Consider the following 21,902-nt stretch of genomic DNA (forward strand, 5'->3'; position numbering starts at 1 on the left):
TCGTCGCCTCCCCGACCCCCCTCCCCCCCCACGCCACACCTCAGAGAGAGAGGCTGGCTAGTCGGCCGAGTGTCCGGCGGCCACCGCCACCACCACCGTTGTGGCCGTCTCACGTCCACACCCGCACCCCCAGCCCCAGCCCCAGCCCCAGCCCCAGCCCCAGCCCCACCCCCACCCCCAGAGTACACGAAGCAAGTTGCCCGGGGAGGGCAAGGGGCCCGCCCGCCCCGGGTGTCTTCTCCTCCCAATCCACTGGCAGACATCCCGGCACACCAGGAGGCAGGCCTGCAGAGCCAGGAAGGGTGGGCAGAGCCCGAGGGAAGGAGGGCAGCCGAGCAGCCAAGTTGGGGCAGAGGCCGGTCGGGGTGGAGGGTGGGGGGGCGGCAGGGCGGAGGCGGCCCGGGTGGCTCCCGAAGGCCCTCTGAGCCAGGGGCCTGCCCCCGCTGGACAAGGACAGAGCTCCGGCCCCAAGGAGAGGCTCTGGCGCCACGGGGAGCGTCTCCCACCGCCACGAGGGCAGGGCGCGCTCCCGCAGGGCCTGAACCTGAAGGCCCGGGCGGGGGGTGGGAGCGGGGGAGAGTAGGGGCGGCCGGGAAGCGCTGCGGCCCGACTGGACTGGAGTGCCGGGCCGCCGTCGGCCGCCGTCGTCCGCCGTCGTCGTCGTCGCCGTCGTCGTCCTCGTCGACGCCGCCGCCACCCCCGAAGCTTTCCTGGTGCCCGAGGGCCGCTGGCCGGGCCCCTGGGCCGGGCTTCCTGGCCTGGTTGCGTCCCTGTCCGTGTCCGTGTGTCCCTGTGCCCCGTGGGTTGGCGGCAAAAGAGAAAAGGAGGCGTAAAAGCCTACAGCACCCGGTATTCCCAGGCGGTCTCCCATCCAAGTACTAACCAGGCCCGACCCTGCTTAGCTTCCGAGATCAGACGAGATCGGGCGCGTTCAGGGTGGTATGGCCGTAGACGTCAGCGCCTGCCGCCGCTCGCCCTAAGAGCCTGCTCAGCGGCCCCAGCCGCCGGCGCAGCGCGCCTTGGCCGCCCCGGCAGCCTCCAGCTTTGGCCGCCCAGCCCCGCCCCGGCCCGCCCCGGCCCGCCCCGGCCCGCCCCGCCTGGCCAAGGGTGCGGGTCCCGGCCAGCCGGCCCAAGAGTCCGGCCTCCAAGCAGGCAGGTGGCGGCGACCGGGAGGAAGGCAGTCAGCCAGGCGGGAAGGCCGCCCGGGTCGCGCCCCCTGCCCTTCCTGCCAAGCCCCACGGCCCCCCTCAGTCCGGCCGGGGCTCTCCTGCCGCCTGCTCGCCCCTCGCCCCCGGCGGCACCGGGAGGCACTCGGGCCGCCTGCTTCCGCCGACATCTGGCCGAGCGCCTCTCGTCTCTCCCCCTGCCCAGCGCGGGGTGGCCCCGGCCTCCACTCGCCCCCCCACCCCCCGGCCCGTCCCCTGGCCGGGCCTCCCTTTGCCTCCCCTTCCTCCAAGGGGCCCTCGCCGGGCCCGGCTCTCGGCCCCAGTCCCGGCCCCGGGCCCGGTCCCCGGCCCACCTGTCCCTCCCGCCTTTGCCCCTCGTCGCCCTCCTGGCCGGCCGTGGCCCTCCAGGGCCACGCGGGACTCGGAGGAGCACGGCGAACCCTTGCGCGCCAGGCTGCTCCTAGGTGCCGCGGAGGCCCTCTGGTACTTCCCACCGGACCCCCGAGCCCTGGTGCTGGCGGGGGAGGGCACCGGGGAGCGGCGAAAGACCACGCACGAGCCACACGCCTACCGACGAGGGACGTCCTGCCCACTGGCCAGTCAGGACCCCACGTAGGCTCCCGGTCCTGCTGGGGGGCTGGAGGTGGGGCAGGCGGCGCTTAGCCTGACGGGAGGGTCGGTGGGGGGCCAGGGCGGTCGGGCAGGCGCGTTGGCCCAGCTGCCCAGCTCACTGGTGAGCTTCCCCGATGGGAGGAGGGAGGGCGGGTTGTGGGGTGGGGTGGGGTGGGGTGGGGTGGCGGCGGGGGCCTGGGTGGGGACGGGCGACCGGCGCGGGGAGGGCGGGCGGCCCCCGCCATCCGCACCTCACCCCCCGCTGACCGCGGGCAGGCTGCTTCTGGCCCTGGCGGTCCAGAGCCACAGCCCTGCAGGAAACGTGCGTGGCCGTCCCCGCCCCGCGCCCGGCGCCCCGCCCCCCGCATAGCCTCCAGCTCAACACCGCACCACCCCACCCGGCCTGGACCCCCGCGCGCCCCTGCTGCGGTCTCGCACCTCTCGGGGAGGCCCCCAGCTCGACTGGCCCCGGCTCCCCTAGTTCTGTGTGCCCGACGGCCAGGAGGACCCGTCCTCACTCACTCATCGGGGTCAGGCCACTTGAGGCCACGTCTAGGCCCGCGCGGGACACCGGGCAGGAGGGCACCTGTTCCTCCCGGGCACGAGATCCCCACCTCAAGGCCGCCTCACCACCGCCCCCACGCCCGCCTCGTCGCCTCCCCGACCCCCCTCCCCCCCCACGCCACACCTCAGAGAGAGAGGCTGGCTAGTCGGCCGAGTGTCCGGCGGCCACCGCCACCACCACCGTTGTGGCCGTCTCACGTCCACACCCGCACCCCCAGCCCCAGCCCCAGCCCCAGCCCCAGCCCCAGCCCCACCCCCACCCCCAGAGTACACGAAGCAAGTTGCCCGGGGAGGGCAAGGGGCCCGCCCGCCCCGGGTGTCTTCTCCTCCCAATCCACTAGCAGACATCCCGGCACACCAGGAGGCAGGCCTGCAGAGCCAGGAAGGGTGGGCAGAGCCCGAGGGAAGGAGGGCAGCCGAGCAGCCAAGTTGGGGCAGAGGCCGGTCGGGGTGGAGGGTGGGGGGGCGGCAGGGCGGAGGCGGCCCGGGTGGCTCCCGAAGGCCCTCTGAGCCAGGGGCCTGCCCCCGCTGGACAAGGACAGAGCTCCGGCCCCAAGGAGAGGCTCTGGCGCCACGGGGAGCGTCTCCCACCGCCACGAGGGCAGGGCGCGCTCCCGCAGGGCCTGAACCTGAAGGCCCGGGCGGGGGGTGGGAGCGGGGGAGAGTAGGGGCGGCCGGGAAGCGCTGCGGCCCGACTGGACTGGAGTGCCGGGCCGCCGTCGGCCGCCGTCGTCCGCCGTCGTCGTCGTCGCCGTCGTCGTCCTCGTCGACGCCGCCGCCACCCCCGAAGCTTTCCTGGTGCCCGAGGGCCGCTGGCCGGGCCCCTGGGCCGGGCTTCCTGGCCTGGTTGCGTCCCTGTCCGTGTCCGTGTGTCCCTGTGCCCCGTGGGTTGGCGGCAAAAGAGAAAAGGAGGCGTAAAAGCCTACAGCACCCGGTATTCCCAGGCGGTCTCCCATCCAAGTACTAACCAGGCCCGACCCTGCTTAGCTTCCGAGATCAGACGAGATCGGGCGCGTTCAGGGTGGTATGGCCGTAGACGTCAGCGCCTGCCGCCGCTCGCCCTAAGAGCCTGCTCAGCGGCCCCAGCCGCCGGCGCAGCGCGCCTTGGCCGCCCCGGCAGCCTCCAGCTTTGGCCGCCCAGCCCCGCCCCGGCCCGCCCCGGCCCGCCCCGGCCCGCCCCGCCTGGCCAAGGGTGCGGGTCCCGGCCAGCCGGCCCAAGAGTCCGGCCTCCAAGCAGGCAGGTGGCGGCGACCGGGAGGAAGGCAGTCAGCCAGGCGGGAAGGCCGCCCGGGTCGCGCCCCCTGCCCTTCCTGCCAAGCCCCACGGCCCCCCTCAGTCCGGCCGGGGCTCTCCTGCCGCCTGCTCGCCCCTCGCCCCCGGCGGCACCGGGAGGCACTCGGGCCGCCTGCTTCCGCCGACATCTGGCCGAGCGCCTCTCGTCTCTCCCCCTGCCCAGCGCGGGGTGGCCCCGGCCTCCACTCGCCCCCCCACCCCCCGGCCCGTCCCCTGGCCGGGCCTCCCTTTGCCTCCCCTTCCTCCAAGGGGCCCTCGCCGGGCCCGGCTCTCGGCCCCAGTCCCGGCCCCGGGCCCGGTCCCCGGCCCACCTGTCCCTCCCGCCTTTGCCCCTCGTCGCCCTCCTGGCCGGCCGTGGCCCTCCAGGGCCACGCGGGACTCGGAGGAGCACGGCGAACCCTTGCGCGCCAGGCTGCTCCTAGGTGCCGCGGAGGCCCTCTGGTACTTCCCACCGGACCCCCGAGCCCTGGTGCTGGCGGGGGAGGGCACCGGGGAGCGGCGAAAGACCACGCACGAGCCACACGCCTACCGACGAGGGACGTCCTGCCCACTGGCCAGTCAGGACCCCACGTAGGCTCCCGGTCCTGCTGGGGGGCTGGAGGTGGGGCAGGCGGCGCTTAGCCTGACGGGAGGGTCGGTGGGGGGCCAGGGCGGTCGGGCAGGCGCGTTGGCCCAGCTGCCCAGCTCACTGGTGAGCTTCCCCGATGGGAGGAGGGAGGGCGGGTTGGGGTGGGGTGGGGTGGGGTGGGGTGGGGTGGCGGCGGGGGCCTGGGTGGGGACGGGCGACCGGCGCGGGGAGGGCGGGCGGCCCCCGCCATCCGCACCTCACCCCCCGCTGACCGCGGGCAGGCTGCTTCTGGCCCTGGCGGTCCAGAGCCACAGCCCTGCAGGAAACGTGCGTGGCCGTCCCCGCCCCGCGCCCGGCGCCCCGCCCCCCGCATAGCCTCCAGCTCAACACCGCACCACCCCACCCGGCCTGGACCCCCGCGCGCCCCTGCTGCGGTCTCGCACCTCTCGGGGAGGCCCCCAGCTCGACTGGCCCCGGCTCCCCTAGTTCTGTGTGCCCGACGGCCAGGAGGACCCGTCCTCACTCACTCATCGGGGTCAGGCCACTTGAGGCCACGTCTAGGCCCGCGCGGGACACCGGGCAGGAGGGCACCTGTTCCTCCCGGGCACGAGATCCCCACCTCAAGGCCGCCTCACCACCGCCCCCACGCCCGCCTCGTCGCCTCCCCGACCCCCCTCCCCCCCCACGCCACACCTCAGAGAGAGAGGCTGGCTAGTCGGCCGAGTGTCCGGCGGCCACCGCCACCACCACCGTTGTGGCCGTCTCACGTCCACACCCGCACCCCCAGCCCCAGCCCCAGCCCCAGCCCCAGCCCCAGCCCCACCCCCACCCCCAGAGTACACGAAGCAAGTTGCCCGGGGAGGGCAAGGGGCCCGCCCGCCCCGGGTGTCTTCTCCTCCCAATCCACTAGCAGACATCCCGGCACACCAGGAGGCAGGCCTGCAGAGCCAGGAAGGGTGGGCAGAGCCCGAGGGAAGGAGGGCAGCCGAGCAGCCAAGTTGGGGCAGAGGCCGGTCGGGGTGGAGGGTGGGGGGGCGGCAGGGCGGAGGCGGCCCGGGTGGCTCCCGAAGGCCCTCTGAGCCAGGGGCCTGCCCCCGCTGGACAAGGACAGAGCTCCGGCCCCAAGGAGAGGCTCTGGCGCCACGGGGAGCGTCTCCCACCGCCACGAGGGCAGGGCGCGCTCCCGCAGGGCCTGAACCTGAAGGCCCGGGCGGGGGGTGGGAGCGGGGGAGAGTAGGGGCGGCCGGGAAGCGCTGCGGCCCGACTGGACTGGAGTGCCGGGCCGCCGTCGGCCGCCGTCGTCCGCCGTCGTCGTCGTCGCCGTCGTCGTCCTCGTCGACGCCGCCGCCACCCCCGAAGCTTTCCTGGTGCCCGAGGGCCGCTGGCCGGGCCCCTGGGCCGGGCTTCCTGGCCTGGTTGCGTCCCTGTCCGTGTCCGTGTGTCCCTGTGCCCCGTGGGTTGGCGGCAAAAGAGAAAAGGAGGCGTAAAAGACAGCACCCGGTATTCCCAGGCGGTCTCCCATCCAAGTACTAACCAGGCCCGACCCTGCTTAGCTTCCGAGATCAGACGAGATCGGGCGCGTTCAGGGTGGTATGGCCGTAGACGTCAGCGCCTGCCGCCGCTCGCCCTAAGAGCCTGCTCAGCGGCCCCAGCCGCCGGCGCAGCGCGCCTTGGCCGCCCCGGCAGCCTCCAGCTTTGGCCGCCCAGCCCCGCCCCGGCCCGCCCCGGCCCGCCCCGGCCCGCCCCGCCTGGCCAAGGGTGCGGGTCCCGGCCAGCCGGCCCAAGAGTCCGGCCTCCAAGCAGGCAGGTGGCGGCGACCGGGAGGAAGGCAGTCAGCCAGGCGGGAAGGCCGCCCGGGTCGCGCCCCCTGCCCTTCCTGCCAAGCCCCACGGCCCCCCTCAGTCCGGCCGGGGCTCTCCTGCCGCCTGCTCGCCCCTCGCCCCCGGCGGCACCGGGAGGCACTCGGGCCGCCTGCTTCCGCCGACATCTGGCCGAGCGCCTCTCGTCTCTCCCCCTGCCCAGCGCGGGGTGGCCCCGGCCTCCACTCGCCCCCCCACCCCCCGGCCCGTCCCCTGGCCGGGCCTCCCTTTGCCTCCCCTTCCTCCAAGGGGCCCTCGCCGGGCCCGGCTCTCGGCCCCAGTCCCGGCCCCGGGCCCGGTCCCCGGCCCACCTGTCCCTCCCGCCTTTGCCCCTCGTCGCCCTCCTGGCCGGCCGTGGCCCTCCAGGGCCACGCGGGACTCGGAGGAGCACGGCGAACCCTTGCGCGCCAGGCTGCTCCTAGGTGCCGCGGAGGCCCTCTGGTACTTCCCACCGGACCCCCGAGCCCTGGTGCTGGCGGGGGAGGGCACCGGGGAGCGGCGAAAGACCACGCACGAGCCACACGCCTACCGACGAGGGACGTCCTGCCCACTGGCCAGTCAGGACCCCACGTAGGCTCCCGGTCCTGCTGGGGGGCTGGAGGTGGGGCAGGCGGCGCTTAGCCTGACGGGAGGGTCGGTGGGGGGCCAGGGCGGTCGGGCAGGCGCGTTGGCCCAGCTGCCCAGCTCACTGGTGAGCTTCCCCGATGGGAGGAGGGAGGGCGGGTTGTGGGGTGGGGTGGGGTGGGGTGGGGTGGCGGCGGGGGCCTGGGTGGGGACGGGCGACCGGCGCGGGGAGGGCGGGCGGCCCCCGCCATCCGCACCTCACCCCCCGCTGACCGCGGGCAGGCTGCTTCTGGCCCTGGCGGTCCAGAGCCACAGCCCTGCAGGAAACGTGCGTGGCCGTCCCCGCCCCGCGCCCGGCGCCCCGCCCCCCGCATAGCCTCCAGCTCAACACCGCACCACCCCACCCGGCCTGGACCCCCGCGCGCCCCTGCTGCGGTCTCGCACCTCTCGGGGAGGCCCCCAGCTCGACTGGCCCCGGCTCCCCTAGTTCTGTGTGCCCGACGGCCAGGAGGACCCGTCCTCACTCACTCATCGGGGTCAGGCCACTTGAGGCCACGTCTAGGCCCGCGCGGGACACCGGGCAGGAGGGCACCTGTTCCTCCCGGGCACGAGATCCCCACCTCAAGGCCGCCTCACCACCGCCCCCACGCCCGCCTCGTCGCCTCCCCGACCCCCCTCCCCCCCCACGCCACACCTCAGAGAGAGAGGCTGGCTAGTCGGCCGAGTGTCCGGCGGCCACCGCCACCACCACCGTTGTGGCCGTCTCACGTCCACACCCGCACCCCCAGCCCCAGCCCCAGCCCCAGCCCCAGCCCCAGCCCCACCCCCACCCCCAGAGTACACGAAGCAAGTTGCCCGGGGAGGGCAAGGGGCCCGCCCGCCCCGGGTGTCTTCTCCTCCCAATCCACTGGCAGACATCCCGGCACACCAGGAGGCAGGCCTGCAGAGCCAGGAAGGGTGGGCAGAGCCCGAGGGAAGGAGGGCAGCCGAGCAGCCAAGTTGGGGCAGAGGCCGGTCGGGGTGGAGGGTGGGGGGGCGGCAGGGCGGAGGCGGCCCGGGTGGCTCCCGAAGGCCCTCTGAGCCAGGGGCCTGCCCCCGCTGGACAAGGACAGAGCTCCGGCCCCAAGGAGAGGCTCTGGCGCCACGGGGAGCGTCTCCCACCGCCACGAGGGCAGGGCGCGCTCCCGCAGGGCCTGAACCTGAAGGCCCGGGCGGGGGGTGGGAGCGGGGGAGAGTAGGGGCGGCCGGGAAGCGCTGCGGCCCGACTGGACTGGAGTGCCGGGCCGCCGTCGGCCGCCGTCGTCCGCCGTCGTCGTCGTCGCCGTCGTCGTCCTCGTCGACGCCGCCGCCACCCCCGAAGCTTTCCTGGTGCCCGAGGGCCGCTGGCCGGGCCCCTGGGCCGGGCTTCCTGGCCTGGTTGCGTCCCTGTCCGTGTCCGTGTGTCCCTGTGCCCCGTGGGTTGGCGGCAAAAGAGAAAAGGAGGCGTAAAAGCCTACAGCACCCGGTATTCCCAGGCGGTCTCCCATCCAAGTACTAACCAGGCCCGACCCTGCTTAGCTTCCGAGATCGGGCGCGTTCAGGGTGGTATGGCCGTAGACGTCAGCGCCTGCCGCCGCTCGCCCTAAGAGCCTGCTCAGCGGCCCCAGCCGCCGGCGCAGCGCGCCTTGGCCGCCCCGGCAGCCTCCAGCTTTGGCCGCCCAGCCCCGCCCCGGCCCGCCCCGGCCCGCCCCGGCCCGCCCCGCCTGGCCAAGGGTGCGGGTCCCGGCCAGCCGGCCCAAGAGTCCGGCCTCCAAGCAGGCAGGTGGCGGCGACCGGGAGGAAGGCAGTCAGCCAGGCGGGAAGGCCGCCCGGGTCGCGCCCCCTGCCCTTCCTGCCAAGCCCCACGGCCCCCCTCAGTCCGGCCGGGGCTCTCCTGCCGCCTGCTCGCCCCTCGCCCCCGGCGGCACCGGGAGGCACTCGGGCCGCCTGCTTCCGCCGACATCTGGCCGAGCGCCTCTCGTCTCTCCCCCTGCCCAGCGCGGGGTGGCCCCGGCCTCCACTCGCCCCCCCACCCCCCGGCCCGTCCCCTGGCCGGGCCTCCCTTTGCCTCCCCTTCCTCCAAGGGGCCCTCGCCGGGCCCGGCTCTCGGCCCCAGTCCCGGCCCCGGGCCCGGTCCCCGGCCCACCTGTCCCTCCCGCCTTTGCCCCTCGTCGCCCTCCTGGCCGGCCGTGGCCCTCCAGGGCCACGCGGGACTCGGAGGAGCACGGCGAACCCTTGCGCGCCAGGCTGCTCCTAGGTGCCGCGGAGGCCCTCTGGTACTTCCCACCGGACCCCCGAGCCCTGGTGCTGGCGGGGGAGGGCACCGGGGAGCGGCGAAAGACCACGCACGAGCCACACGCCTACCGACGAGGGACGTCCTGCCCACTGGCCAGTCAGGACCCCACGTAGGCTCCCGGTCCTGCTGGGGGGCTGGAGGTGGGGCAGGCGGCGCTTAGCCTGACGGGAGGGTCGGTGGGGGGCCAGGGCGGTCGGGCAGGCGCGTTGGCCCAGCTGCCCAGCTCACTGGTGAGCTTCCCCGATGGGAGGAGGGAGGGCGGGTTGTGGGGTGGGGTGGGGTGGGGTGGGGTGGCGGCGGGGGCCTGGGTGGGGACGGGCGACCGGCGCGGGGAGGGCGGGCGGCCCCCGCCATCCGCACCTCACCCCCCGCTGACCGCGGGCAGGCTGCTTCTGGCCCTGGCGGTCCAGAGCCACAGCCCTGCAGGAAACGTGCGTGGCCGTCCCCGCCCAGCGCCCGGCGCCCCGCCCCCCGCATAGCCTCCAGCTCAACACCGCACCACCCCACCCGGCCTGGACCCCCGCGCGCCCCTGCTGCGGTCTCGCACCTCTCGGGGAGGCCCCCAGCTCGACTGGCCCCGGCTCCCCTAGTTCTGTGTGCCCGACGGCCAGGAGGACCCGTCCTCACTCACTCATCGGGGTCAGGCCACTTGAGGCCACGTCTAGGCCCGCGCGGGACACCGGGCAGGAGGGCACCTGTTCCTCCCGGGCACGAGATCCCCACCTCAAGGCCGCCTCACCACCGCCCCCACGCCCGCCTCGTCGCCTCCCCGACCCCCCTCCCCCCCCACGCCACACCTCAGAGAGAGAGGCTGGCTAGTCGGCCGAGTGTCCGGCGGCCACCGCCACCACCACCGTTGTGGCCGTCTCACGTCCACACCCGCACCCCCAGCCCCAGCCCCAGCCCCAGCCCCAGCCCCAGCCCCACCCCCACCCCCAGAGTACACGAAGCAAGTTGCCCGGGGAGGGCAAGGGGCCCGCCCGCCCCGGGTGTCTTCTCCTCCCAATCCACTGGCAGACATCCCGGCACACCAGGAGGCAGGCCTGCAGAGCCAGGAAGGGTGGGCAGAGCCCGAGGGAAGGAGGGCAGCCGAGCAGCCAAGTTGGGGCAGAGGCCGGTCGGGGTGGAGGGTGGGGGGGCGGCAGGGCGGAGGCGGCCCGGGTGGCTCCCGAAGGCCCTCTGAGCCAGGGGCCTGCCCCCGCTGGACAAGGACAGAGCTCCGGCCCCAAGGAGAGGCTCTGGCGCCACGGGGAGCGTCTCCCACCGCCACGAGGGCAGGGCGCGCTCCCGCAGGGCCTGAACCTGAAGGCCCGGGCGGGGGGTGGGAGCGGGGGAGAGTAGGGGCGGCCGGGAAGCGCTGCGGCCCGACTGGACTGGAGTGCCGGGCCGCCGTCGGCCGCCGTCGTCCGCCGTCGTCGTCGTCGCCGTCGTCGTCCTCGTCGACGCCGCCGCCACCCCCGAAGCTTTCCTGGTGCCCGAGGGCCGCTGGCCGGGCCCCTGGGCCGGGCTTCCTGGCCTGGTTGCGTCCCTGTCCGTGTCCGTGTGTCCCTGTGCCCCGTGGGTTGGCGGCAAAAGAGAAAAGGAGGCGTAAAAGCCTACAGCACCCGGTATTCCCAGGCGGTCTCCCATCCAAGTACTAACCAGGCCCGACCCTGCTTAGCTTCCGAGATCGGGCGCGTTCAGGGTGGTATGGCCGTAGACGTCAGCGCCTGCCGCCGCTCGCCCTAAGAGCCTGCTCAGCGGCCCCAGCCGCCGGCGCAGCGCGCCTTGGCCGCCCCGGCAGCCTCCAGCTTTGGCCGCCCAGCCCCGCCCCGGCCCGCCCCGGCCCGCCCCGGCCCGCCCCGCCTGGCCAAGGGTGCGGGTCCCGGCCAGCCGGCCCAAGAGTCCGGCCTCCAAGCAGGCAGGTGGCGGCGACCGGGAGGAAGGCAGTCAGCCAGGCGGGAAGGCCGCCCGGGTCGCGCCCCCTGCCCTTCCTGCCAAGCCCCACGGCCCCCCTCAGTCCGGCCGGGGCTCTCCTGCCGCCTGCTCGCCCCTCGCCCCCGGCGGCACCGGGAGGCACTCGGGCCGCCTGCTTCCGCCGACATCTGGCCGAGCGCCTCTCGTCTCTCCCCCTGCCCAGCGCGGGGTGGCCCCGGCCTCCACTCGCCCCCCCACCCCCCGGCCCGTCCCCTGGCCGGGCCTCCCTTTGCCTCCCCTTCCTCCAAGGGGCCCTCGCCGGGCCCGGCTCTCGGCCCCAGTCCCGGCCCCGGGCCCGGTCCCCGGCCCACCTGTCCCTCCCGCCTTTGCCCCTCGTCGCCCTCCTGGCCGGCCGTGGCCCTCCAGGGCCACGCGGGACTCGGAGGAGCACGGCGAACCCTTGCGCGCCAGGCTGCTCCTAGGTGCCGCGGAGGCCCTCTGGTACTTCCCACCGGACCCCCGAGCCCTGGTGCTGGCGGGGGAGGGCACCGGGGAGCGGCGAAAGACCACGCACGAGCCACACGCCTACCGACGAGGGACGTCCTGCCCACTGGCCAGTCAGGACCCCACGTAGGCTCCCGGTCCTGCTGGGGGGCTGGAGGTGGGGCAGGCGGCGCTTAGCCTGACGGGAGGGTCGGTGGGGGGCCAGGGCGGTCGGGCAGGCGCGTTGGCCCAGCTGCCCAGCTCACTGGTGAGCTTCCCCGATGGGAGGAGGGAGGGCGGGTTGTGGGGTGGGGTGGGGTGGGGTGGGGTGGCGGCGGGGGCCTGGGTGGGGACGGGCGACCGGCGCGGGGAGGGCGGGCGGCCCCCGCCATCCGCACCTCACCCCCCGCTGACCGCGGGCAGGCTGCTTCTGGCCCTGGCGGTCCAGAGCCACAGCCCTGCAGGAAACGTGCGTGGCCGTCCCCGCCCCGCGCCCGGCGCCCCGCCCCCCGCATAGCCTCCAGCTCAACACCGCACCACCCCACCCGGCCTGGACCCCCGCGCGCCCCTGCTGCGGTCTCGCACCTCTCGGGGAGGCCCCCAGCTCGACTGGCCCCGGCTCCCCTAGTTCTGTGTGCCCGACGGCCAGGAGGACCCGTCCTCACTCACTCATCGGGGTCAGGCCACTTGAGGCCACGTCTAGGCCCGCGCGGGACACCGGGCAGGAGGGCACCTGTTCCTCCCGGGCACGAGATCCCCACCTCAAGGCCGCCTCACCACCGCCCCCACGCCCGCCTCGTCGCCTCCCCGACCCCCCTCCCCCCCCACGCCACACCTCAGAGAGAGAGGCTGGCTAGTCGGCCGAGTGTCCGGCGGCCACCGCCACCACCACCGTTGTGGCCGTCTCACGTCCACACCCGCACCCCCAGCCCCAGCCCCAGCCCCAGCCCCAGCCCCAGCCCCACCCCCACCCCCAGAGTACACGAAGCAAGTTGCCCGGGGAGGGCAAGGGGCCCGCCCGCCCCGGGTGTCTTCTCCTCCCAATCCACTGGCAGACATCCCGGCACACCAGGAGGCAGGCCTGCAGAGCCAGGAAGGGTGGGCAGAGCCCGAGGGAAGGAGGGCAGCCGAGCAGCCAAGTTGGGGCAGAGGCCGGTCGGGGTGGAGGGTGGGGGGGCGGCAGGGCGGAGGCGGCCCGGGTGGCTCCCGAAGGCCCTCTGAGCCAGGGGCCTGCCCCCGCTGGACAAGGACAGAGCTCCGGCCCCAAGGAGAGGCTCTGGCGCCACGGGGAGCGTCTCCCACCGCCACGAGGGCAGGGCGCGCTCCCGCAGGGCCTGAACCTGAAGGCCCGGGCGGGGGGTGGGAGCGGGGGAGAGTAGGGGCGGCCGGGAAGCGCTGCGGCCCGACTGGACTGGAGTGCCGGGCCGCCGTCGGCCGCCGTCGTCCGCCGTCGTCGTCGTCGCCGTCGTCGTCCTCGTCGACGCCGCCGCCACCCCCGAAGCTTTCCTGGTGCCCGAGGGCCGCTGGCCGGGCCCCTGGGCCGGGCTTCCTGGCCTGGTTGCGTCCCTGTCCGTGTCCGTGTGTCCCTGTGCCCCGTGGGTTGGCGGCAAAAGAGAAAAGGAGGCGTAAAAGCCTACAGCACCCGGTATTCCCAGGCGGTCTCCCATCCAAGTACTAACCAGGCCCGACCCTGCTTAGCTTCCGAGATCAGACGAGATCGGGCGCGTTCAGGGTGGTATGGCCGTAGACGTCAGCGCCTGCCGCCGCTCGCCCTAAGAGCCTGCTCAGCGGCCCCAGCCGCCGGCGCAGCGCGCCTTGGCCGCCCCGGCAGCCTCCAGCTTTGGCCGCCCAGCCCCGCCCCGGCCCGCCCCGGCCCGCCCCGGCCCGCCCCGCCTGGCCAAGGGTGCGGGTCCCGGCCAGCCGGCCCAAGAGTCCGGCCTCCAAGCAGGCAGGTGGCGGCGACCGGGAGGAAGGCAGTCAGCCAGGCGGGAAGGCCGCCCGGGTCGCGCCCCCTGCCCTTCCTGCCAAGCCCCACGGCCCCCCTCAGTCCGGCCGGGGCTCTCCTGCCGCCTGCTCGCCCCTCGCCCCCGGCGGCACCGGGAGGCACTCGGGCCGCCTGCTTCCGCCGACATCTGGCCGAGCGCCTCTCGTCTCTCCCCCTGCCCAGCGCGGGGTGGCCCCGGCCTCCACTCGCCCCCCCACCCCCCGGCCCGTCCCCTGGCCGGGCCTCCCTTTGCCTCCCCTTCCTCCAAGGGGCCCTCGCCGGGCCCGGCTCTCGGCCCCAGTCCCGGCCCCGGGCCCGGTCCCCGGCCCACCTGTCCCTCCCGCCTTTGCCCCTCGTCGCCCTCCTGGCCGGCCGTGGCCCTCCAGGGCCACGCGGGACTCGGAGGAGCACGGCGAACCCTTGCGCGCCAGGCTGCTCCTAGGTGCCGCGGAGGCCCTCTGGTACTTCCCACCGGACCCCCGAGCCCTGGTGCTGGCGGGGGAGGGCACCGGGGAGCGGCGAAAGACCACGCACGAGCCACACGCCTACCGACGAGGGACGTCCTGCCCACTGGCCAGTCAGGACCCCACGTAGGCTCCCGGTCCTGCTGGGGGGCTGGAGGTGGGGCAGGCGGCGCTTAGCCTGACGGGAGGGTCGGTGGGGGGCCAGGGCGGTCGGGCAGGCGCGTTGGCCCAGCTGCCCAGCTCACTGGTGAGCTTCCCCGATGGGAGGAGGGAGGGCGGGTTGTGGGGTGGGGTGGGGTGGGGTGGGGTGGCGGCGGGGGCCTGGGTGGGGACGGGCGACCGGCGCGGGGAGGGCGGGCGGCCCCCGCCATCCGCACCTCACCCCCCGCTGACCGCGGGCAGGCTGCTTCTGGCCCTGGCGGTCCAGAGCCACAGCCCTGCAGGAAACGTGCGTGGCCGTCCCCGCCCCGCGCCCGGCGCCCCGCCCCCCGCATAGCCTCCAGCTCAACACCGCACCACCCCACCCGGCCTGGACCCCCGCGCGCCCCTGCTGCGGTCTCGCACCTCTCGGGGAGGCCCCCAGCTCGACTGGCCCCGGCTCCCCTAGTTCTGTGTGCCCGACGGCCAGGAGGACCCGTCCTCACTCACTCATCGGGGTCAGGCCACTTGAGGCCACGTCTAGGCCCGCGCGGGACACCGGGCAGGAGGGCACCTGTTCCTCCCGGGCACGAGATCCCCACCTCAAGGCCGCCTCACCACCGCCCCCACGCCCGCCTCGTCGCCTCCCCGACCCCCCTCCCCCCCCACGCCACACCTCAGAGAGAGAGGCTGGCTAGTCGGCCGAGTGTCCGGCGGCCACCGCCACCACCACCGTTGTGGCCGTCTCACGTCCACACCCGCACCCCCAGCCCCAGCCCCAGCCCCAGCCCCAGCCCCAGCCCCACCCCCACCCCCAGAGTACACGAAGCAAGTTGCCCGGGGAGGGCAAGGGGCCCGCCCGCCCCGGGTGTCTTCTCCTCCCAATCCACTGGCAGACATCCCGGCACACCAGGAGGCAGGCCTGCAGAGCCAGGAAGGGTGGGCAGAGCCCGAGGGAAGGAGGGCAGCCGAGCAGCCAAGTTGGGGCAGAGGCCGGTCGGGGTGGAGGGTGGGGGGGCGGCAGGGCGGAGGCGGCCCGGGTGGCTCCCGAAGGCCCTCTGAGCCAGGGGCCTGCCCCCGCTGGACAAGGACAGAGCTCCGGCCCCAAGGAGAGGCTCTGGCGCCACGGGGAGCGTCTCCCACCGCCACGAGGGCAGGGCGCGCTCCCGCAGGGCCTGAACCTGAAGGCCCGGGCGGGGGGTGGGAGCGGGGGAGAGTAGGGGCGGCCGGGAAGCGCTGCGGCCCGACTGGACTGGAGTGCCGGGCCGCCGTCGGCCGCCGTCGTCCGCCGTCGTCGTCGTCGCCGTCGTCGTCCTCGTCGACGCCGCCGCCACCCCCGAAGCTTTCCTGGTGCCCGAGGGCCGCTGGCCGGGCCCCTGGGCCGGGCTTCCTGGCCTGGTTGCGTCCCTGTCCGTGTCCGTGTGTCCCTGTGCCCCGTGGGTTGGCGGCAAAAGAGAAAAGGAGGCGTAAAAGCCTACAGCACCCGGTATTCCCAGGCGGTCTCCCATCCAAGTACTAACCAGGCCCGACCCTGCTTAGCTTCCGAGATCAGACGAGATCGGGCGCGTTCAGGGTGGTATGGCCGTAGACGTCAGCGCCTGCCGCCGCTCGCCCTAAGAGCCTGCTCAGCGGCCCCAGCCGCCGGCGCAGCGCGCCTTGGCCGCCCCGGCAGCCTCCAGCTTTGGCCGCCCAGCCCCGCCCCGGCCCGCCCCGGCCCGCCCCGGCCCGCCCCGCCTGGCCAAGGGTGCGGGTCCCGGCCAGCCGGCCCAAGAGTCCGGCCTCCAAGCAGGCAGGTGGCGGCGACCGGGAGGAAGGCAGTCAGCCAGGCGGGAAGGCCGCCCGGGTCGCGCCCCCTGCCCTTCCTGCCAAGCCCCACGGCCCCCCTCAGTCCGGCCGGGGCTCTCCTGCCGCCTGCTCGCCCCTCGCCCCCGGCGGCACCGGGAGGCACTCGGGCCGCCTGCTTCCGCCGACATCTGGCCGAGCGCCTCTCGTCTCTCCCCCTGCCCAGCGCGGGGTGGCCCCGGCCTCCACTCGCCCCCCCACCCCCCGGCCCGTCCCCTGGCCGGGCCTCCCTTTGCCTCCCCTTCCTCCAAGGGGCCCTCGCCGGGCCCGGCTCTCGGCCCCAGTCCCGGCCCCGGGCCCGGTCCCCGGCCCACCTGTCCCTCCCGCCTTTGCCCCTCGTCGCCCTCCTGGCCGGCCGTGGCCCTCCAGGGCCACGCGGGACTCGGAGGAGCACGGCGAACCCTTGCGCGCCAGGCTGCTCCTAGGTGCCGCGGAGGCCCTCTGGTACTTCCCACCGGACCCCCGAGCCCTGGTGCTGGCGGGGGAGGGCACCGGGGAGCGGCGAAAGACCACGCACGAGCCACACGCCTACCGACGAGGGACGTCCTGCCCACTGGCCAGTCAGGACCCCACGTAGGCTCCCGGTCCTGCTGGGGGGCTGGAGGTGGGGCAGGCGGCGCTTAGCCTGACGGGAGGGTCGGTGGGGGGCCAGGGCGGTCGGGCAGGCGCGTTGGCCCAGCTGCCCAGCTCACTGGTGAGCTTCCCCGATGGGAGGAGGGAGGGCGGGTTGTGGGGTGGGGTGGGGTGGGGTGGGGTGGCGGCGGGGGCCTGGGTGGGGACGGGCGACCGGCGCGGGGAGGGCGGGCGGCCCCCGCCATCCGCACCTCACCCCCCGCTGACCGCGGGCAGGCTGCTTCTGGCCCTGGCGGTCCAGAGCCACAGCCCTGCAGGAAACGTGCGTGGCCGTCCCCGCCCCGCGCCCGGCGCCCCGCCCCCCGCATAGCCTCCAGCTCAACACCGCACCACCCCACCCGGCCTGGACCCCCGCGCGCCCCTGCTGCGGTCTCGCACCTCTCGGGGAGGCCCCCAGCTCGACTGGCCCCGGCTCCCCTAGTTCTGTGTGCCCGACGGCCAGGAGGACCCGTCCTCACTCACTCATCGGGGTCAGGCCACTTGAGGCCACGTCTAGGCCCGCGCGGGACACCGGGCAGGAGGGCACCTGTTCCTCCCGGGCACGAGATCCCCACCTCAAGGCCGCCTCACCACCGCCCCCACGCCCGCCTCGTCGCCTCCCCGACCCCCCTCCCCCCCCACGCCACACCTCAGAGAGAGAGGCTGGCTAGTCGGCCGAGTGTCCGGCGGCCACCGCCACCACCACCGTTGTGGCCGTCTCACGTCCACACCCGCACCCCCAGCCCCAGCCCCAGCCCCAGCCCCAGCCCCAGCCCCACCCCCACCCCCAGAGTACACGAAGCAAGTTGCCCGGGGAGGGCAAGGGGCCCGCCCGCCCCGGGTGTCTTCTCCTCCCAATCCACTGGCAGACATCCCGGCACACCAGGAGGCAGGCCTGCAGAGCCAGGAAGGGTGGGCAGAGCCCGAGGGAAGGAGGGCAGCCGAGCAGCCAAGTTGGGGCAGAGGCCGGTCGGGGTGGAGGGTGGGGGGGCGGCAGGGCGGAGGCGGCCCGGGTGGCTCCCGAAGGCCCTCTGAGCCAGGGGCCTGCCCCCGCTGGACAAGGACAGAGCTCCGGCCCCAAGGAGAGGCTCTGGCGCCACGGGGAGCGTCTCCCACCGCCACGAGGGCAGGGCGCGCTCCCGCAGGGCCTGAACCTGAAGGCCCGGGCGGGGGGTGGGAGCGGGGGAGAGTAGGGGCGGCCGGGAAGCGCTGCGGCCCGACTGGACTGGAGTGCCGGGCCGCCGTCGGCCGCCGTCGTCCGCCGTCGTCGTCGTCGCCGTCGTCGTCCTCGTCGACGCCGCCGCCACCCCCGAAGCTTTCCTGGTGCCCGAGGGCCGCTGGCCGGGCCCCTGGGCCGGGCTTCCTGGCCTGGTTGCGTCCCTGTCCGTGTCCGTGTGTCCCTGTGCCCCGTGGGTTGGCGGCAAAAGAGAAAAGGAGGCGTAAAAGCCTACAGCACCCGGTATTCCCAGGCGGTCTCCCATCCAAGTACTAACCAGGCCCGACCCTGCTTAGCTTCCGAGATCAGACGAGATCGGGCGCGTTCAGGGTGGTATGGCCGTAGACGTCAGCGCCTGCCGCCGCTCGCCCTAAGAGCCTGCTCAGCGGCCCCAGCCGCCGGCGCAGCGCGCCTTGGCCGCCCCGGCAGCCTCCAGCTTTGGCCGCCCAGCCCCGCCCCGGCCCGCCCCGGCCCGCCCCGGCCCGCCCCGCCTGGCCAAGGGTGCGGGTCCCGGCCAGCCGGCCCAAGAGTCCGGCCTCCAAGCAGGCAGGTGGCGGCGACCGGGAGGAAGGCAGTCAGCCAGGCGGGAAGGCCGCCCGGGTCGCGCCCCCTGCCCTTCCTGCCAAGCCCCACGGCCCCCCTCAGTCCGGCCGGGGCTCTCCTGCCGCCTGCTCGCCCCTCGCCCCCGGCGGCACCGGGAGGCACTCGGGCCGCCTGCTTCCGCCGACATCTGGCCGAGCGCCTCTCGTCTCTCCCCCTGCCCAGCGCGGGGTGGCCCCGGCCTCCACTCGCCCCCCCACCCCCCGGCCCGTCCCCTGGCCGGGCCTCCCTTTGCCTCCCCTTCCTCCAAGGGGCCCTCGCCGGGCCCGGCTCTCGGCCCCAGTCCCGGCCCCGGGCCCGGTCCCCGGCCCACCTGTCCCTCCCGCCTTTGCCCCTCGTCGCCCTCCTGGCCGGCCGTGGCCCTCCAGGGCCACGCGGGACTCGGAGGAGCACGGCGAACCCTTGCGCGCCAGGCTGCTCCTAGGTGCCGCGGAGGCCCTCTGGTACTTCCCACCGGACCCCCGAGCCCTGGTGCTGGCGGGGGAGGGCACCGGGGAGCGGCGAAAGACCACGCACGAGCCACACGCCTACCGACGAGGGACGTCCTGCCCACTGGCCAGTCAGGACCCCACGTAGGCTCCCGGTCCTGCTGGGGGGCTGGAGGTGGGGCAGGCGGCGCTTAGCCTGACGGGAGGGTCGGTGGGGGGCCAGGGCGGTCGGGCAGGCGCGTTGGCCCAGCTGCCCAGCTCACTGGTGAGCTTCCCCGATGGGAGGAGGGAGGGCGGGTTGTGGGGTGGGGTGGGGTGGGGTGGGGTGGCGGCGGGGGCCTGGGTGGGGACGGGCGACCGGCGCGGGGAGGGCGGGCGGCCCCCGCCATCCGCACCTCACCCCCCGCTGACCGCGGGCAGGCTGCTTCTGGCCCTGGCGGTCCAGAGCCACAGCCCTGCAGGAAACGTGCGTGGCCGTCCCCGCCCCGCGCCCGGCGCCCCGCCCCCCGCATAGCCTCCAGCTCAACACCGCACCACCCCACCCGGCCTGGACCCCCGCGCGCCCCTGCTGCGGTCTCGCACCTCTCGGGGAGGCCCCCAGCTCGACTGGCCCCGGCTCCCCTAGTTCTGTGTGCCCGACGGCCAGGAGGACCCGTCCTCACTCACTCATCGGGGTCAGGCCACTTGAGGCCACGTCTAGGCCCGCGCGGGACACCGGGCAGGAGGGCACCTGTTCCTCCCGGGCACGAGATCCCCACCTCAAGGCCGCCTCACCACCGCCCCCACGCCCGCCTCGTCGCCTCCCCGACCCCCCTCCCCCCCCACGCCACACCTCAGAGAGAGAGGCTGGCTAGTCGGCCGAGTGTCCGGCGGCCACCGCCACCACCACCGTTGTGGCCGTCTCACGTCCACACCCGCACCCCCAGCCCCAGCCCCAGCCCCAGCCCCAGCCCCAGCCCCACCCCCACCCCCAGAGTACACGAAGCAAGTTGCCCGGGGAGGGCAAGGGGCCCGCCCGCCCCGGGTGTCTTCTCCTCCCAATCCACTGGCAGACATCCCGGCACACCAGGAGGCAGGCCTGCAGAGCCAGGAAGGGTGGGCAGAGCCCGAGGGAAGGAGGGCAGCCGAGCAGCCAAGTTGGGGCAGAGGCCGGTCGGGGTGGAGGGTGGGGGGGCGGCAGGGCGGAGGCGGCCCGGGTGGCTCCCGAAGGCCCTCTGAGCCAGGGGCCTGCCCCCGCTGGACAAGGACAGAGCTCCGGCCCCAAGGAGAGGCTCTGGCGCCACGGGGAGCGTCTCCCACCGCCACGAGGGCAGGGCGCGCTCCCGCAGGGCCTGAACCTGAAGGCCCGGGCGGGGGGTGGGAGCGGGGGAGAGTAGGGGCGGCCGGGAAGCGCTGCGGCCCGACTGGACTGGAGTGCCGGGCCGCCGTCGGCCGCCGTCGTCCGCCGTCGTCGTCGTCGCCGTCGTCGTCCTCGTCGACGCCGCCGCCACCCCCGAAGCTTTCCTGGTGCCCGAGGGCCGCTGGCCGGGCCCCTGGGCCGGGCTTCCTGGCCTGGTTGCGTCCCTGTCCGTGTCCGTGTGTCCCTGTGCCCCGTGGGTTGGCGGCAAAAGAGAAAAGGAGGCGTAAAAGCCTACAGCACCCGGTATTCCCAGGCGGTCTCCCATCCAAGTACTAACCAGGCCCGACCCTGCTTAGCTTCCGAGATCAGACGAGATCGGGCGCGTTCAGGGTGGTATGGCCGTAGACGTCAGCGCCTGCCGCCGCTCGCCCTAAGAGCCTGCTCAGCGGCCCCAGCCGCCGGCGCAGCGCGCCTTGGCCGCCCCGGCAGCCTCCAGCTTTGGCCGCCCAGCCCCGCCCCGGCCCGCCCCGGCCCGCCCCGGCCCGCCCCGCCTGGCCAAGGGTGCGGGTCCCGGCCAGCCGGCCCAAGAGTCCGGCCTCCAAGCAGGCAGGTGGCGGCGACCGGGAGGAAGGCAGTCAGCCAGGCGGGAAGGCCGCCCGGGTCGCGCCCCCTGCCCTTCCTGCCAAGCCCCACGGCCCCCCTCAGTCCGGCCGGGGCTCTCCTGCCGCCTGCTCGCCCCTCGCCCCCGGCGGCACCGGGAGGCACTCGGGCCGCCTGCTTCCGCCGACATCTGGCCGAGCGCCTCTCGTCTCTCCCCCTGCCCAGCGCGGGGTGGCCCCGGCCTCCACTCGCCCCCCCACCCCCCGGCCCGTCCCCTGGCCGGGCCTCCCTTTGCCTCCCCTTCCTCCAAGGGGCCCTCGCCGGGCCCGGCTCTCGGCCCCAGTCCCGGCCCCGGGCCCGGTCCCCGGCCCACCTGTCCCTCCCGCCTTTGCCCCTCGTCGCCCTCCTGGCCGGCCGTGGCCCTCCAGGGCCACGCGGGACTCGGAGGAGCACGGCGAACCCTTGCGCGCCAGGCTGCTCCTAGGTGCCGCGGAGGCCCTCTGGTACTTCCCACCGGACCCCCGAGCCCTGGTGCTGGCGGGGGAGGGCACCGGGGAGCGGCGAAAGACCACGCACGAGCCACACGCCTACCGACGAGGGACGTCCTGCCCACTGGCCAGTCAGGACCCCACGTAGGCTCCCGGTCCTGCTGGGGGGCTGGAGGTGGGGCAGGCGGCGCTTAGCCTGACGGGAGGGTCGGTGGGGGGCCAGGGCGGTCGGGCAGGCGCGTTGGCCCAGCTGCCCAGCTCACTGGTGAGCTTCCCCGATGGGAGGAGGGAGGGCGGGTTGTGGGGTGGGGTGGGGTGGGGTGGGGTGGGGTGGCGGCGGGGGCCTGGGTGGGGACGGGCGACCGGCGCGGGGAGGGCGGGCGGCCCCCGCCATCCGCACCTCACCCCCCGCTGACCGCGGGCAGGCTGCTTCTGGCCCTGGCGGTCCAGAGCCACAGCCCTGCAGGAAACGTGCGTGGCCGTCCCCGCCCCGCGCCCGGCGCCCCGCCCCCCGCATAGCCTCCAGCTCAACACCGCACCACCCCACCCGGCCTGGACCCCCGCGCGCCCCTGCTGCGGTCTCGCACCTCTCGGGGAGGCCCCCAGCTCGACTGGCCCCGGCTCCCCTAGTTCTGTGTGCCCGACGGCCAGGAGGACCCGTCCTCACTCACTCATCGGGGTCAGGCCACTTGAGGCCACGTCTAGGCCCGCGCGGGACACCGGGCAGGAGGGCACCTGTTCCTCCCGGGCACGAGATCCCCACCTCAAGGCCGCCTCACCACCGCCCCCACGCCCGCCTCGTCGCCTCCCCGACCCCCCTCCCCCCCCACGCCACACCTCAGAGAGAGAGGCTGGCTAGTCGGCCGAGTGTC

General features: G+C 75.6%; 7 non-coding genes and 2 pseudogenes across 7 annotated transcripts; all 9 read right to left on the reverse strand.

The window, feature by feature from the left end:
- Nucleotides 1–834: 834 nt before the first annotated feature.
- On the reverse strand, nucleotides 835–953 carry LOC126065241 (5S ribosomal RNA). Its single transcript, XR_007514787.1, has one exon. It is a non-coding gene; the product is annotated as a 5S ribosomal RNA (ribosomal RNA).
- A 2,308-nt stretch (nucleotides 954–3,261) lies between these two features.
- On the reverse strand, nucleotides 3,262–3,380 carry LOC126065242 (5S ribosomal RNA). Its single transcript, XR_007514788.1, has one exon. It is a non-coding gene; the product is annotated as a 5S ribosomal RNA (ribosomal RNA).
- A 2,308-nt stretch (nucleotides 3,381–5,688) lies between these two features.
- On the reverse strand, nucleotides 5,689–5,807 carry LOC126065272 (5S ribosomal RNA). The gene has a single exon (XR_007514817.1). It is a non-coding gene; the product is annotated as a 5S ribosomal RNA (ribosomal RNA).
- Nucleotides 5,808–8,115: 2,308 nt separating this feature from the next.
- LOC126065274 (uncharacterized) lies at nucleotides 8,116–8,224 on the reverse strand (annotated as a pseudogene).
- A 2,308-nt stretch (nucleotides 8,225–10,532) lies between these two features.
- LOC126065275 (uncharacterized) lies at nucleotides 10,533–10,641 on the reverse strand (annotated as a pseudogene).
- Nucleotides 10,642–12,949: 2,308 nt separating this feature from the next.
- LOC126065243 (5S ribosomal RNA) lies at nucleotides 12,950–13,068 on the reverse strand. Its single transcript, XR_007514789.1, has one exon. It is a non-coding gene; the product is annotated as a 5S ribosomal RNA (ribosomal RNA).
- A 2,308-nt stretch (nucleotides 13,069–15,376) lies between these two features.
- Nucleotides 15,377–15,495, reverse strand: LOC126065245 (5S ribosomal RNA). Its single transcript, XR_007514791.1, has one exon. It is a non-coding gene; the product is annotated as a 5S ribosomal RNA (ribosomal RNA).
- A 2,308-nt stretch (nucleotides 15,496–17,803) lies between these two features.
- On the reverse strand, nucleotides 17,804–17,922 carry LOC126065246 (5S ribosomal RNA). The gene has a single exon (XR_007514792.1). It is a non-coding gene; the product is annotated as a 5S ribosomal RNA (ribosomal RNA).
- Nucleotides 17,923–20,230: 2,308 nt separating this feature from the next.
- LOC126065247 (5S ribosomal RNA) lies at nucleotides 20,231–20,349 on the reverse strand. Its single transcript, XR_007514793.1, has one exon. It is a non-coding gene; the product is annotated as a 5S ribosomal RNA (ribosomal RNA).
- Nucleotides 20,350–21,902: the final 1,553 nt, after the last annotated feature.

The sequence above is a fragment of the Elephas maximus genome, chromosome 21 (assembly GCF_024166365.1).
Source record: "Elephas maximus indicus isolate mEleMax1 chromosome 21, mEleMax1 primary haplotype, whole genome shotgun sequence".
Lineage (NCBI taxonomy): Eukaryota > Metazoa > Chordata > Mammalia > Proboscidea > Elephantidae > Elephas > Elephas maximus.